The 9,926-nt window shown below is 43.4% G+C and overlaps 1 long non-coding RNA gene across 1 annotated transcript in view; it reads right to left on the bottom strand.

Annotated features, from left to right (window-relative positions):
* Positions 1-9,647, bottom strand: part of LOC119598241 — an 11,968-nt gene extending 2,321 nt beyond the window's left edge. Inside the window, exon 1 of the long non-coding RNA XR_005230952.1 lies at positions 9,626-9,647. This is a non-coding gene — a long non-coding RNA (uncharacterized LOC119598241). The remainder of the gene's footprint in view (positions 1-9,625) is intronic.
* Between the last annotated feature and the right edge of the window lie 279 nt (positions 9,648-9,926).

Raw genomic sequence — 9,926 nt, 5'->3', positions numbered from 1 at the left:
TTCCCTAACCAATAAGCCAACTAAGTTAACCCTGGTGGAATTATTAAATACATTCAATATATTTCCCACCCAGGAGGATCGCCCACTGGACCCCTGTGGAATTTATACAGTACTTCCATATATTCCCAAGGCGGGGGGCTTCATCCCCGGCCCCCAAAGGGATTTATAAAATTTACTTTATATATAATCTCCCTGGGAGCTCTGCCCCCTTGACTCCCAGGCTAAGTGACTCGAAATGGAGGGGGATATATAATTTTGTTCAATCAAATACTATATCTGGTTCTGCAAATAATTTGCTCTTTGAAAATCGTATCCCTTTATACAGCAAACACCAAGCTTTTCTTTGCTTCCGTTTACTGTCTGAGTTGCTTGGTTTCTAATAACTTTTTGGGGCATTTGGGGCACTTGATGGGCTCAAATATCAATGGTTAATGGTTAATGGTTAAAAGCAAGATAAATGTGCTAGACATCTAAGGTCATGTAGCACTATAGTTAATGTTAAGGAAGGGTGGTTGAGTTAGTGATTAGTTGTCTAAGCTGGGCAAAGGAATTGGTGAGTGAAAGGGTTAGGGTCGGGTTGTGGTAAGGAGTTAGATTATTAAGGATATGTATGCGTTTGAGGAACGAGAATAGGCTTTTGAAGCAGAAAGTGTGGGATTTCTGTAGGGATGTCTGATAGGTTGGGAGGTCGGTAAAGGGGAGGATAGGTGGGGGAAAGCAGAGGTACGGGTTGTTTCAAAACGTGGGCACGACAATAGGATGTGTGGGATTGAAAGGGGAACATTACATAAGGAACATAAGGGTGGATCAGATTGTGACATCAGATAGGAGTGTGGCCAATGCATAAGCGGGCGAGAGCGGTTTCTCCCAACGGCTGTTCCGATGAAATGGAGCTGACCAGGAGGAGATTGATAGTTTTACAAAATGTAATTTATTATTTGCGGAGGTTTGACCAAAAAGATTCCCATCGATTATCAGGAAGGCCCTAAAGTGTGGGTAAAAATCCGGGGCTGGGATACGTGAAAAGGCGTGGTTGGTATGATGGGGTCATAGCGGTGTGGCGTGCTAGTGTATCTCCCTGTTCATTGCCGGGGATTCCAACATGGCTGGGCACCCAGAAAAATTTGATTGTTTCTTTGGCGTGTGGACAGGTAGAACAACCAGTTCGGATCTTACAAAAAAGGGGAGTTGGTGATGTGTTTGACTTTATGAGAGTTAATGAGTTACGGGAGTCAGTAAAATTGTAAAAGAGGGGGGAGAGTGAGTATATGTGTTTTAGAGCAAAAAGCAGTGCATACAGTTCTGTAGTAAGGACACTGGATTCAGGAGGAAGAGAGTATTTGAAAGTATAAGTTGGGAAGATTACTGCAAAACCAGCACCGGAGGTGGATTTGGAGCCATCAGTATATACGTGAATACTAGAGGAATGAGTGGAGACATGGTCAAGGGGAAATGGGTGAGAAGGACAGTAGGAGGGATATTTGATTTTGGTGGGTCGGAGAAAACAGAAGAGCAAATATGGGGGTGAGGTATAAGCCATGGAGGGACGGAAAGGACAGAGAACGGGAGAGGTTGGAGATGGGGGAAAGGGGAATGGGAGAGGAGGGTATCCATGCGAGTGGAGAAAGGAGTAGGTAAACGTGGAGATGAAGCTAAGGTAAGAAGTAGGGATTGTAGGATAGTTAGTTTAGTGAGGCAAAGTTGGTGGAATCGAACATAGCATCGGAGAGAGAGAAGGGCACGACGTTGAGATAGAGATGGTATGCCTGATTCAGTGTACAAGCTCTCAACGAGAGGAGAGAAAGGCGCCTAGTGCTAAGCGAAGACCACAGTGATGGATTGTATCAAGATGGGCAAGGAGAGAAGTTGAGGCAGAGGAGTAGATATGGCACCCATAATCAAGAGTGGAGAGGATCAAAGTAACATGAAGATGAAGGAGAGTTTTGCGATCTGAGCCCCATGATATAGGGATAGGTTTTTAAGATTCGAAGGCGCGGAGAGTTTTTTTTCTTTAATGTGTAGAATATGGTCTCGCCAGGACAGTTTGGAGTCAAAATGACACCTGGGAAATTTGCCAGAGGAACGGCATTGGAGGTGGAGTGCTATATAAGAAGAGTGGGGGTAGGGGACCTACACGTGAGCGAGAGAAAGGATGGAGAAAAAATTTAGAGGTAGAAAAGCGGAAGCCAGGGTTTGTGGCCCGGGAAAGATACTGATGAGATTACAGATTGAAGAAATTGGTAGAGATTTGGTATGGATGTACTAGAGGCATAGATGGTTAAATCATCAATATAGGATGACCGGGCTCCTGGTGGTAAAACTGAGACAATATATTAACAGCAAGAAGGAATAAATGGTACTGAGCACACTGCCTTGTGGGACACCTTTGATTTGAGGAAAGAAAGAGGATGTGGCAGAGGCAATTTAAATTTGGAAAGTGCGTTGGGAGAGGAAAGGACTTTATGAAGACCCCCATGTTTCCACGTATGCCTAGAGAGGACAATTGTTGGAGGATTTGGAATGCCATGTCGTATCTATGCTTTTTCTAGATAAAAAAATATAGCTAGTACGGATTCATGGCGTGCAAATGCAGATGAAATATATGTCTCAAAATGAGCAAGGGGGTCAGCTGTGCAACTGGCAAGGCGAAAACTGAATTGGGAAGGAGAGAGAAGATTGTGAGATTCAAGATACCACATTAAGCGGAAGTTCGCCATTCGCTCTAATAGTTTGCACAAGCAGCTAGATAGTGCGAGGGGGCGATAGTCTGGAGGGAGGGTACCCGATTTATTGGGTTTCGGGAAAGGGGAAGGATAAGAGCTTCTCGCCAATTAGAAGGAAAATTTCCTGATGTCCATATGTGGTTGTAAATTTTTAATAGGAAGGATAAGGAGGAAGAGGGAGTTGCCGGAGCAATAGGGTAGGAATACCGTCAGGGCCTTCGTGAGTGTTTTGCAGCCCGATTGTAGGGCAGCAATAAATTCAGAGGAAGAAAATGGAGCATTATGGACCAGTGGAGGATGGGGTGAAGGTAATGGGGGTGCATTCTCTGGTGGTCTTAATAGAAGAGAAGTGTGGAGAAAGGTGAGAACCACTACTGACCTGGCTGAAATAATCACCCAGTTCATTAGCGACTTGGAGAGGATCAGAAATGAGGGTATCTCGAATATGGAGGACGGGGCAGGATAGGGGGGGATTTTTGCCTGATGGGTTTAGGGATTCGGCGCCAAACATTTTGAGATAGATGTAGAGGATGTAATTGATGAAACAGAATTTCGCCAGCTATTTGTTTTACTATTCTGGATTGTACGACAGAGATAGGCAGAGACTCTTTTAAAGGAGATAAGGGCTGATAGTTAATTTGGAGTACCTCTTTTGTAGGTATATGGTCTTGAGGTTCGAGGGATAGCTGTATGTGCAGCTCTTAAGACTGTATTTGTGAAACACTGTATCATTTCTGAAATGGAGGTGAGGAGGGATGGAGGGGTATGAATAGCAGAGAGTGAAGTGAAAGTATGCCAGTCGGCTCTTATCAAAGCACCAGCATGGGGAGTTGAGGAAGTGGTACGTATGAAGTAGGAGAAAGGAGAACTGGAAAGTGGTCACTATAGGGAAAGTGGTCTAAGACTAACCAGTGGAAATCTACATGAAGAGAAGGGGAGCATAGAGAGAGGTCAATACATGAAAAAAATTTCGTGCATGTATCAAAGTGTGTGGGGCGATCTGAATTTAGAATGGTAAGGTCAGCTTGTGGAGGGGACACTCTAGAGATCGGCCTCGGGAGTTGGTGATTGAATCACCCCAAAGAGCAGTTAAAGTCACCAACTATGAGGAAAGGTGGTTGAAGTTGGGAAATTAGATTTTCAAAAGCAACAAAGTCAATGGGGTAGGAAGGGGAGAAGTAGACTGAAATCACTGTGATCCAATGATGAAGGGAAAATACGAATAACTGTGCAAGGGGCATTGGTTTTGAAAAGGAGGTGTGACTAAGGTGTTTTCTGATTGATAAGTATGGACGAGACATAAGGGAATGTGGGAAGAGACAAATGATAATTGGGATTGGTATTGGAGGATGTGTAAAAAAGGGCTCTTGAAGGCATACAATAGATAGGTTATAAGAGGAAAGGATATGACGAAGGTCAGGTCTGTGGGAGCGGAAACTGCGAATATTCCAATGAAGGATAGTTATACTTTAGTGATATAGATTGTAGTACATGTGGGTGACTTTGAGGGGAAAGCAGCTAGAGGGTGGGATAAGGACTGAGAGGTCTGAGATGGGAGAGGTGTGGGAGTTGGTGTTCTATAGGAGGGGTATTAGGAGAAGGAGGGTTTGAGGAAGGGGATACTTGTGACATAAGGGATTCACGTGTGTCTCCAGGAGGGAGTGGAAGGGATAGAGGGGATGGTGGGAGGGGTTGGGGTCGGGGGGATGGGCTGTTTTGGGAGGGGGTAGGAGGATAGCAGTGGCCAAATGGTTAGAGCGTCGGACTCAAGACTGTCACGACGGCAATCTGAGTTCAAGGGTTTGAGTCACCGACCGCCACGTTGTTCCCTTGGGCAAGGAACTTCACCTTGATTGCCTACCTAGCCACTGGGTGCCCAAGCCAGCCCAAGTCAGGTGCTGGACCCAAGCCCGGATAAATAGAGAGAATGATTACCTAAAAAGGGACCACCGGCACTCTCCGTGGAAAGGGAAATGGGGACCCTACCACGTACTCACTCCAAGAGCATCACAACATGAAAACTACAATTAAGTATCATGCTGTGACAACGGCGGCTCAGACATGAACCTACAGTTAAAAGAAAAGGAGGATAGGGTGTAGGGGGATATCGTTAGGAGGAGGATGGATATCAGCAGTTACTTGGAGTGTAGAAGGAGCAGGAGTTGTAAGATTTGGAGGTTGAGTGTCAGTTTTCATTAAGTAAACTGAAAATTTTCAATAGTTTCTTCTGAGGGGTTGGTTGGGGAGTTTTGGGGGATAAGGATTTCTTATGAGGGGGGAAGAGAGGACTGGTGTCTCAAGCAAAAGGGGCAAAGGAAGGTGGAGTGATTGTGTGGTAGGGGAAGAGGGGGTGGAACGTTTGTTCTGTCTGTTACGGGTAGTGCGAGGGAGGAGAGGGGAAGGTGTTGGGGTTGTAGTGGTGATTGGAGTATCTGTAGTAGAGATTGGAGTGTCTGGATTTAGGATGGCAAAAGAGCTTGACTGGGGAAGGTAGGAGGTAGAAAAGGGGGAGTTAGATGTAGGGTGGGTGGGTTTAGGAGAAATTGGTAGAATGAGCAGTATTACTGGTAAGGAGTAAGAGAGAACCACGTCGACGTGCTTCCTGTCTGGCTTCACGTAGTGTGAGTCCAAGTTTGAATCTGAGAGTTGCTACCTCAGACTCAAATTTGTAGTGGGGCGCCCCTATAAAATACATTATTGGGGGCTGCCACAGTTGGCACATGTGCGTGATTGTGCAGAGCAGTTAGATCGGGTGTGGCCAGGTTGGGCACATAGTGGGCATCTGGCTGTGGAACAGCAATGTTTGGCTGGGTGTCCTAGACACCAACAATTTTGGCACTGACGTGGAGGAGGTTGGTATGGACGAACAGGGAGGGGATTCTCCCCCTTGTAGACGTTAAAGGGGAAAGGGCATGTCTACGGAAGGTAATTTTAGCTATGTTGTGGGTTTCTTTTGAGACCTCTGGGGGGAATTGAGTAGCATTGGGACTGATGTTGCATCATAGCCTGTGAGACAGGCGAGTAGGTCTTCTCCACAATCTGACCAATCTTTGTCATAGATTGGGCAATTTGCTGGGGAGATTGAAACTGTTCCAGTGCAAGGGTTGGATGGGGTTCTGCAAGGATGGGGTTACCATATAGGTCAGTTAGTTTTGTTAATGTTATAGCTTGGTTTTCGGATGTTACTGTGACAAGACGGGAGCGGTCGGGTCGGCTATGGAAAGAGACTTTACCTACTTGTTTTTGGAGACATTGTTGGAAGAGAAGGTTGTTGTCAGAGTAGGGAGCTGTGGGAGGGAACACGAAAAAAAATCGGGCCCCTTTGGCTGCGCTAAAGAGAGATTCAAGATTGTTGTAGAGATAGGGTAGTAGAAGGGCGGGGGGCGTGACGAAGATGGAGTAGTGTTGAGGGAGGTAGGTTATGGAGAGGTGGGCAATAAGGCTGTAAGGTATAATAAGGAGGATGGAGTGGTTGTTGTTGGAGGTTGTAGGGTAGAGGTGTTGAAGTTGAGCATGCTGGGAGAGTGGAATTTCCTTAAGGGGTTTATTGTTGGCTACTGTACTAGTAGGGGATTGATGAGGGGGTAGTTATTGCAGTGTTCGGAGCCGTGGTCAAAGGAGAGCCTTGGGGTCAGGGAATCGGGTGGGTTTTTTATCGTTGGGGCTAATTGATAAAGGGGCAAGCCTCAGTGCCCCTAATAGTGGGGCTATGTTTTCATTACTGGCCATGGTAAGCCTGGATTATGTTTTGGGGGTAAAAAGTCCACCCTCAGGGTCCCCTTGAGGGGTAAGGGCTGATAACTAAATCAGGGAATACCCTGCCCATGGCTCCCTCAGGCCGTTCAGGACTGACACTAAGTCATCCTTTCATCCTTTCAGCACGGCTCTCACACCTTAGGAGGTGGATAGCAGAAGGGTTTGGTGAAGGACAGAAACAAAAAGTGGGAAGGAAGGAAGGGAAAGGGAAAGGGAAAGGAAGGAAGGAAAGGAAAAAAAAGAAGAAGAAGAAGAAGAAGAAGAAGAAGAAGAAGAAGAAGAAAGAAGAAGATGAAAGAAGAAAAGAAGAAGACCATGCAAAATTAGTTGAGTCGAGGGCTGAGTCCCAAGGTTGGGGAGTTCCCCATCATTGGGTCCCAGTCTTCGCCTCCTAAGCCCCCCCCACGACAACAACGGGCAAGCGATTGGGGGGGGGCTCGAATATCAAGATGTGATAGATACTAATATATATTTCTTCTGCACAGTCTCTATTTTGTTATATAAATGACCTGGAATCAATGCAACAGTAAAAATAAAGGGTGTTTGTCAGAGAATGGACTCTCTTGAAGCTGTCAAATATCTTGGCGGTAAAAACACGCATGTGCAAACGAATAGTGTAAATAACTATTAAAACATGTTAAAGAAATATAATAAAAATAAGAGAATGCAATAAATACATGAATTAAAAAAAGCAGGAACATGAACTGTTTGACAGATTGCAGTAATAAGTTATGCAGTCATAGTATTTATCACAGCAATGTAAACATGGTGAGGAACTTGGAAAAAGATTGGTTGATATTCTTTCTTCTCTGCCATGTATATCCTTTATTTTCAAGTTGCGCAAAACTTGCCATAGATGAAAAGGGTTTCAAGTTTACGTTTACCCAAGGTAAATATAACCAGGTAGCTCCACAACAACTTGGTGAAAATCTTAGTTGGCAACATCTGACCTAAACCCTGCCTCTTGACCTTTATCTACTGTAAATATTAAATACTTCTTTTATTTCTAATTTTCTTGGTTTCTCTTTTTTTTTCATTTCTTTACCATTGTTATAATTGAACCTTTTCAAAGAAAATGCACTGAAAAAACACTTACAATAAAATATTGCACAGATTAAATTTGGGTTCAGAAAAGGGGGGGGAACTAATGACACCATCACATTTAACTAATGAGTGCATCGTGAGATATCAAATATAGCTAAATACATAATCATTGGCATAATTTACTCAATACTTTTATAATTACCAGAAGTAAAAGCAAAATTCCCCTCTTCTACCTATGATAACAAGATTCCTTACCATTATTCTATTAGTCTATTTTATTTTCAGTTCAATAGACAAAATGGAAGTGGAGCTACCTGGTTTTTTTACCTCTAGGAAACCATTCCATACACTTTTTTACTTTACTGAATTCTAGGGTATTTGTTACCAAGAGCAAAGCATCCTCCTGAACAAAGTCCTAAACCAGGGTTTCATGCGAACCCAAAATCCAAACCCAACTTTGCCTGCCTTCTATCTATTCCCTAGATGGGGGCAAGCCCTCCCTATACCCATCCTTTGTGTCAACTTACAGAAAATGTAGCATATGAACTCAGGCTGTGTGAGGGTCTTGTGGACTTTGTCTCTCAGTGCTGATATGCAGCAGATATTTTTGTCATTTCAGTGAATTCTCACTCTACCTATGGCAGGTAGAGCAAGACTGACGTATAGAAGTGCCTGATGCCGAGACTGTCTCACGCCTTCCCTACCATGAATATATGGAGGATTCTTTGCTTTTCTGGGCAGGGGCTGGAGATGTGCCCCATGGACCCCCATGTGGGGTGTTGCACAGGGGACAGCCCCTGCACAAACAATATAGAAATTAATTCAGTACTATGATTACTGGTGATTTGAGAATTCCACACTGTGCACACACAACTTGAACTTCTAGAAAATAGTCAACAGACATCACGTATGACAGCGAAACGTAATCACAGACTAAAAATTTTCCAGCATTCCTACCACATAGAAAGGTGGGACCAGAGAACCTGTTGAGGCTGAGGATGTGTTCATTTCAATGTGTAACTACTTATCTGTTATCTATCTATTATATCCAACTATCCATGGTGGCAGTTCTCTGGCCTTTATCAGTGCAGAGAACCTGGCTTACCCGACTCTATCCATATATAAATTCATTCATAATAGAGAATATAAAATAAGAAACAAAATACTGAAAGCCAAATTCCTTTGACATTTTAAATACATTACATCAAAGAACAATTGAATAATCTCAAAGAAGAAAACATCCGAATGTAAACAATAAACACAAATTCTCGTAATATACAGAAAGTATATAATGATGTAATCAAAGATTGGTCTCATAAAAGCACAATAATACAATTTACCATATACCTGTAATAAGTCTTAGAAGCTGTGCCATTGCTGGAAATTGCAGACAACACAGGCCTTACAAGAGACCGGAGGAACATCGTGGACGCCGACATTGTTTACATTTGTGCAAGGGAGTTCGAATTCTATTGCGTCTTTTAAAGGAGATCGAATCCTATTAAGCGTCTCTTTAAGGGATTGGAGTGTATTTTAAGGTTTGAATAGGGTTTCTAAATTCTGTCAAGAGGTTTGCGATGCATTTGAGGATTGGCATGGGGGTCTGACTTATTTTAAGGATTAGAGATTATCGATATTTTAGAAGATACTTTATATCTCAAAGCTTTACTAAGGCATCTCCAATTTTTTTAGATGATTGAACTGTATTTGGGATTGAATTAAATTCCGTATATCATCAAGGGGATTGAATAATATATGTGGAGTCGAATACAGGATCAGAACCCCTTTACCTCCCCTCATGATTTGGAAGATCGCGCATTCATTTGTTTTGCAGGGCTGTGAAGGTGTGGTGAGTTGAGAATCATAAACCAGGTAAATTCAAGGTTATTTAGCGATCAAAACGCATTTAGGTACTATTGGATATAACTATCTATCTTTAGAAGTGCCTCTAATGGGGCCAAGTACTTGAAAGTACGGAGAAAAGCGTGAGATCTCATACCACAAACGAGCACCCCCTTCGTAGCTCATAGTCCTCCTTGATGGAGCTGATGAGCAAAAGCACCATTATAAAGGAATTTTATAATGTGAAATTTCAACTTTACCTAGCTGAACTCTAGCTTCTTGCCTTCTAATAAACATTCCTCAGAACCTGTAGAATCTGTAGCTATCAATCCCGTTGCAGATATCACCCGGGCTGAGCCGATGCACGTAGATAACAATCTACGATGTAAAGGCCAAGGGAAATGGCTACGCACGACATATTCGATATAATTCCCAATCCACCTGCAAATCATTGTAAATAATCTACCCAACCGCTCGAGAGTGCGTCGGGTTATTGTGTAGTGTTTGTGTCATATCTCGAGAAGGAAATAAAAGTGTTTTAAAAGTGATAATGGATGCGCC

The sequence above is a fragment of the Penaeus monodon genome, chromosome 41 (genome assembly GCF_015228065.2).
Source record: "Penaeus monodon isolate SGIC_2016 chromosome 41, NSTDA_Pmon_1, whole genome shotgun sequence".
Lineage (NCBI taxonomy): Eukaryota > Metazoa > Arthropoda > Malacostraca > Decapoda > Penaeidae > Penaeus > Penaeus monodon.
The sequence above is the reverse complement of the archived record's forward strand: the minus strand, read 5'-3'. Positions and strand labels throughout refer to the sequence as shown.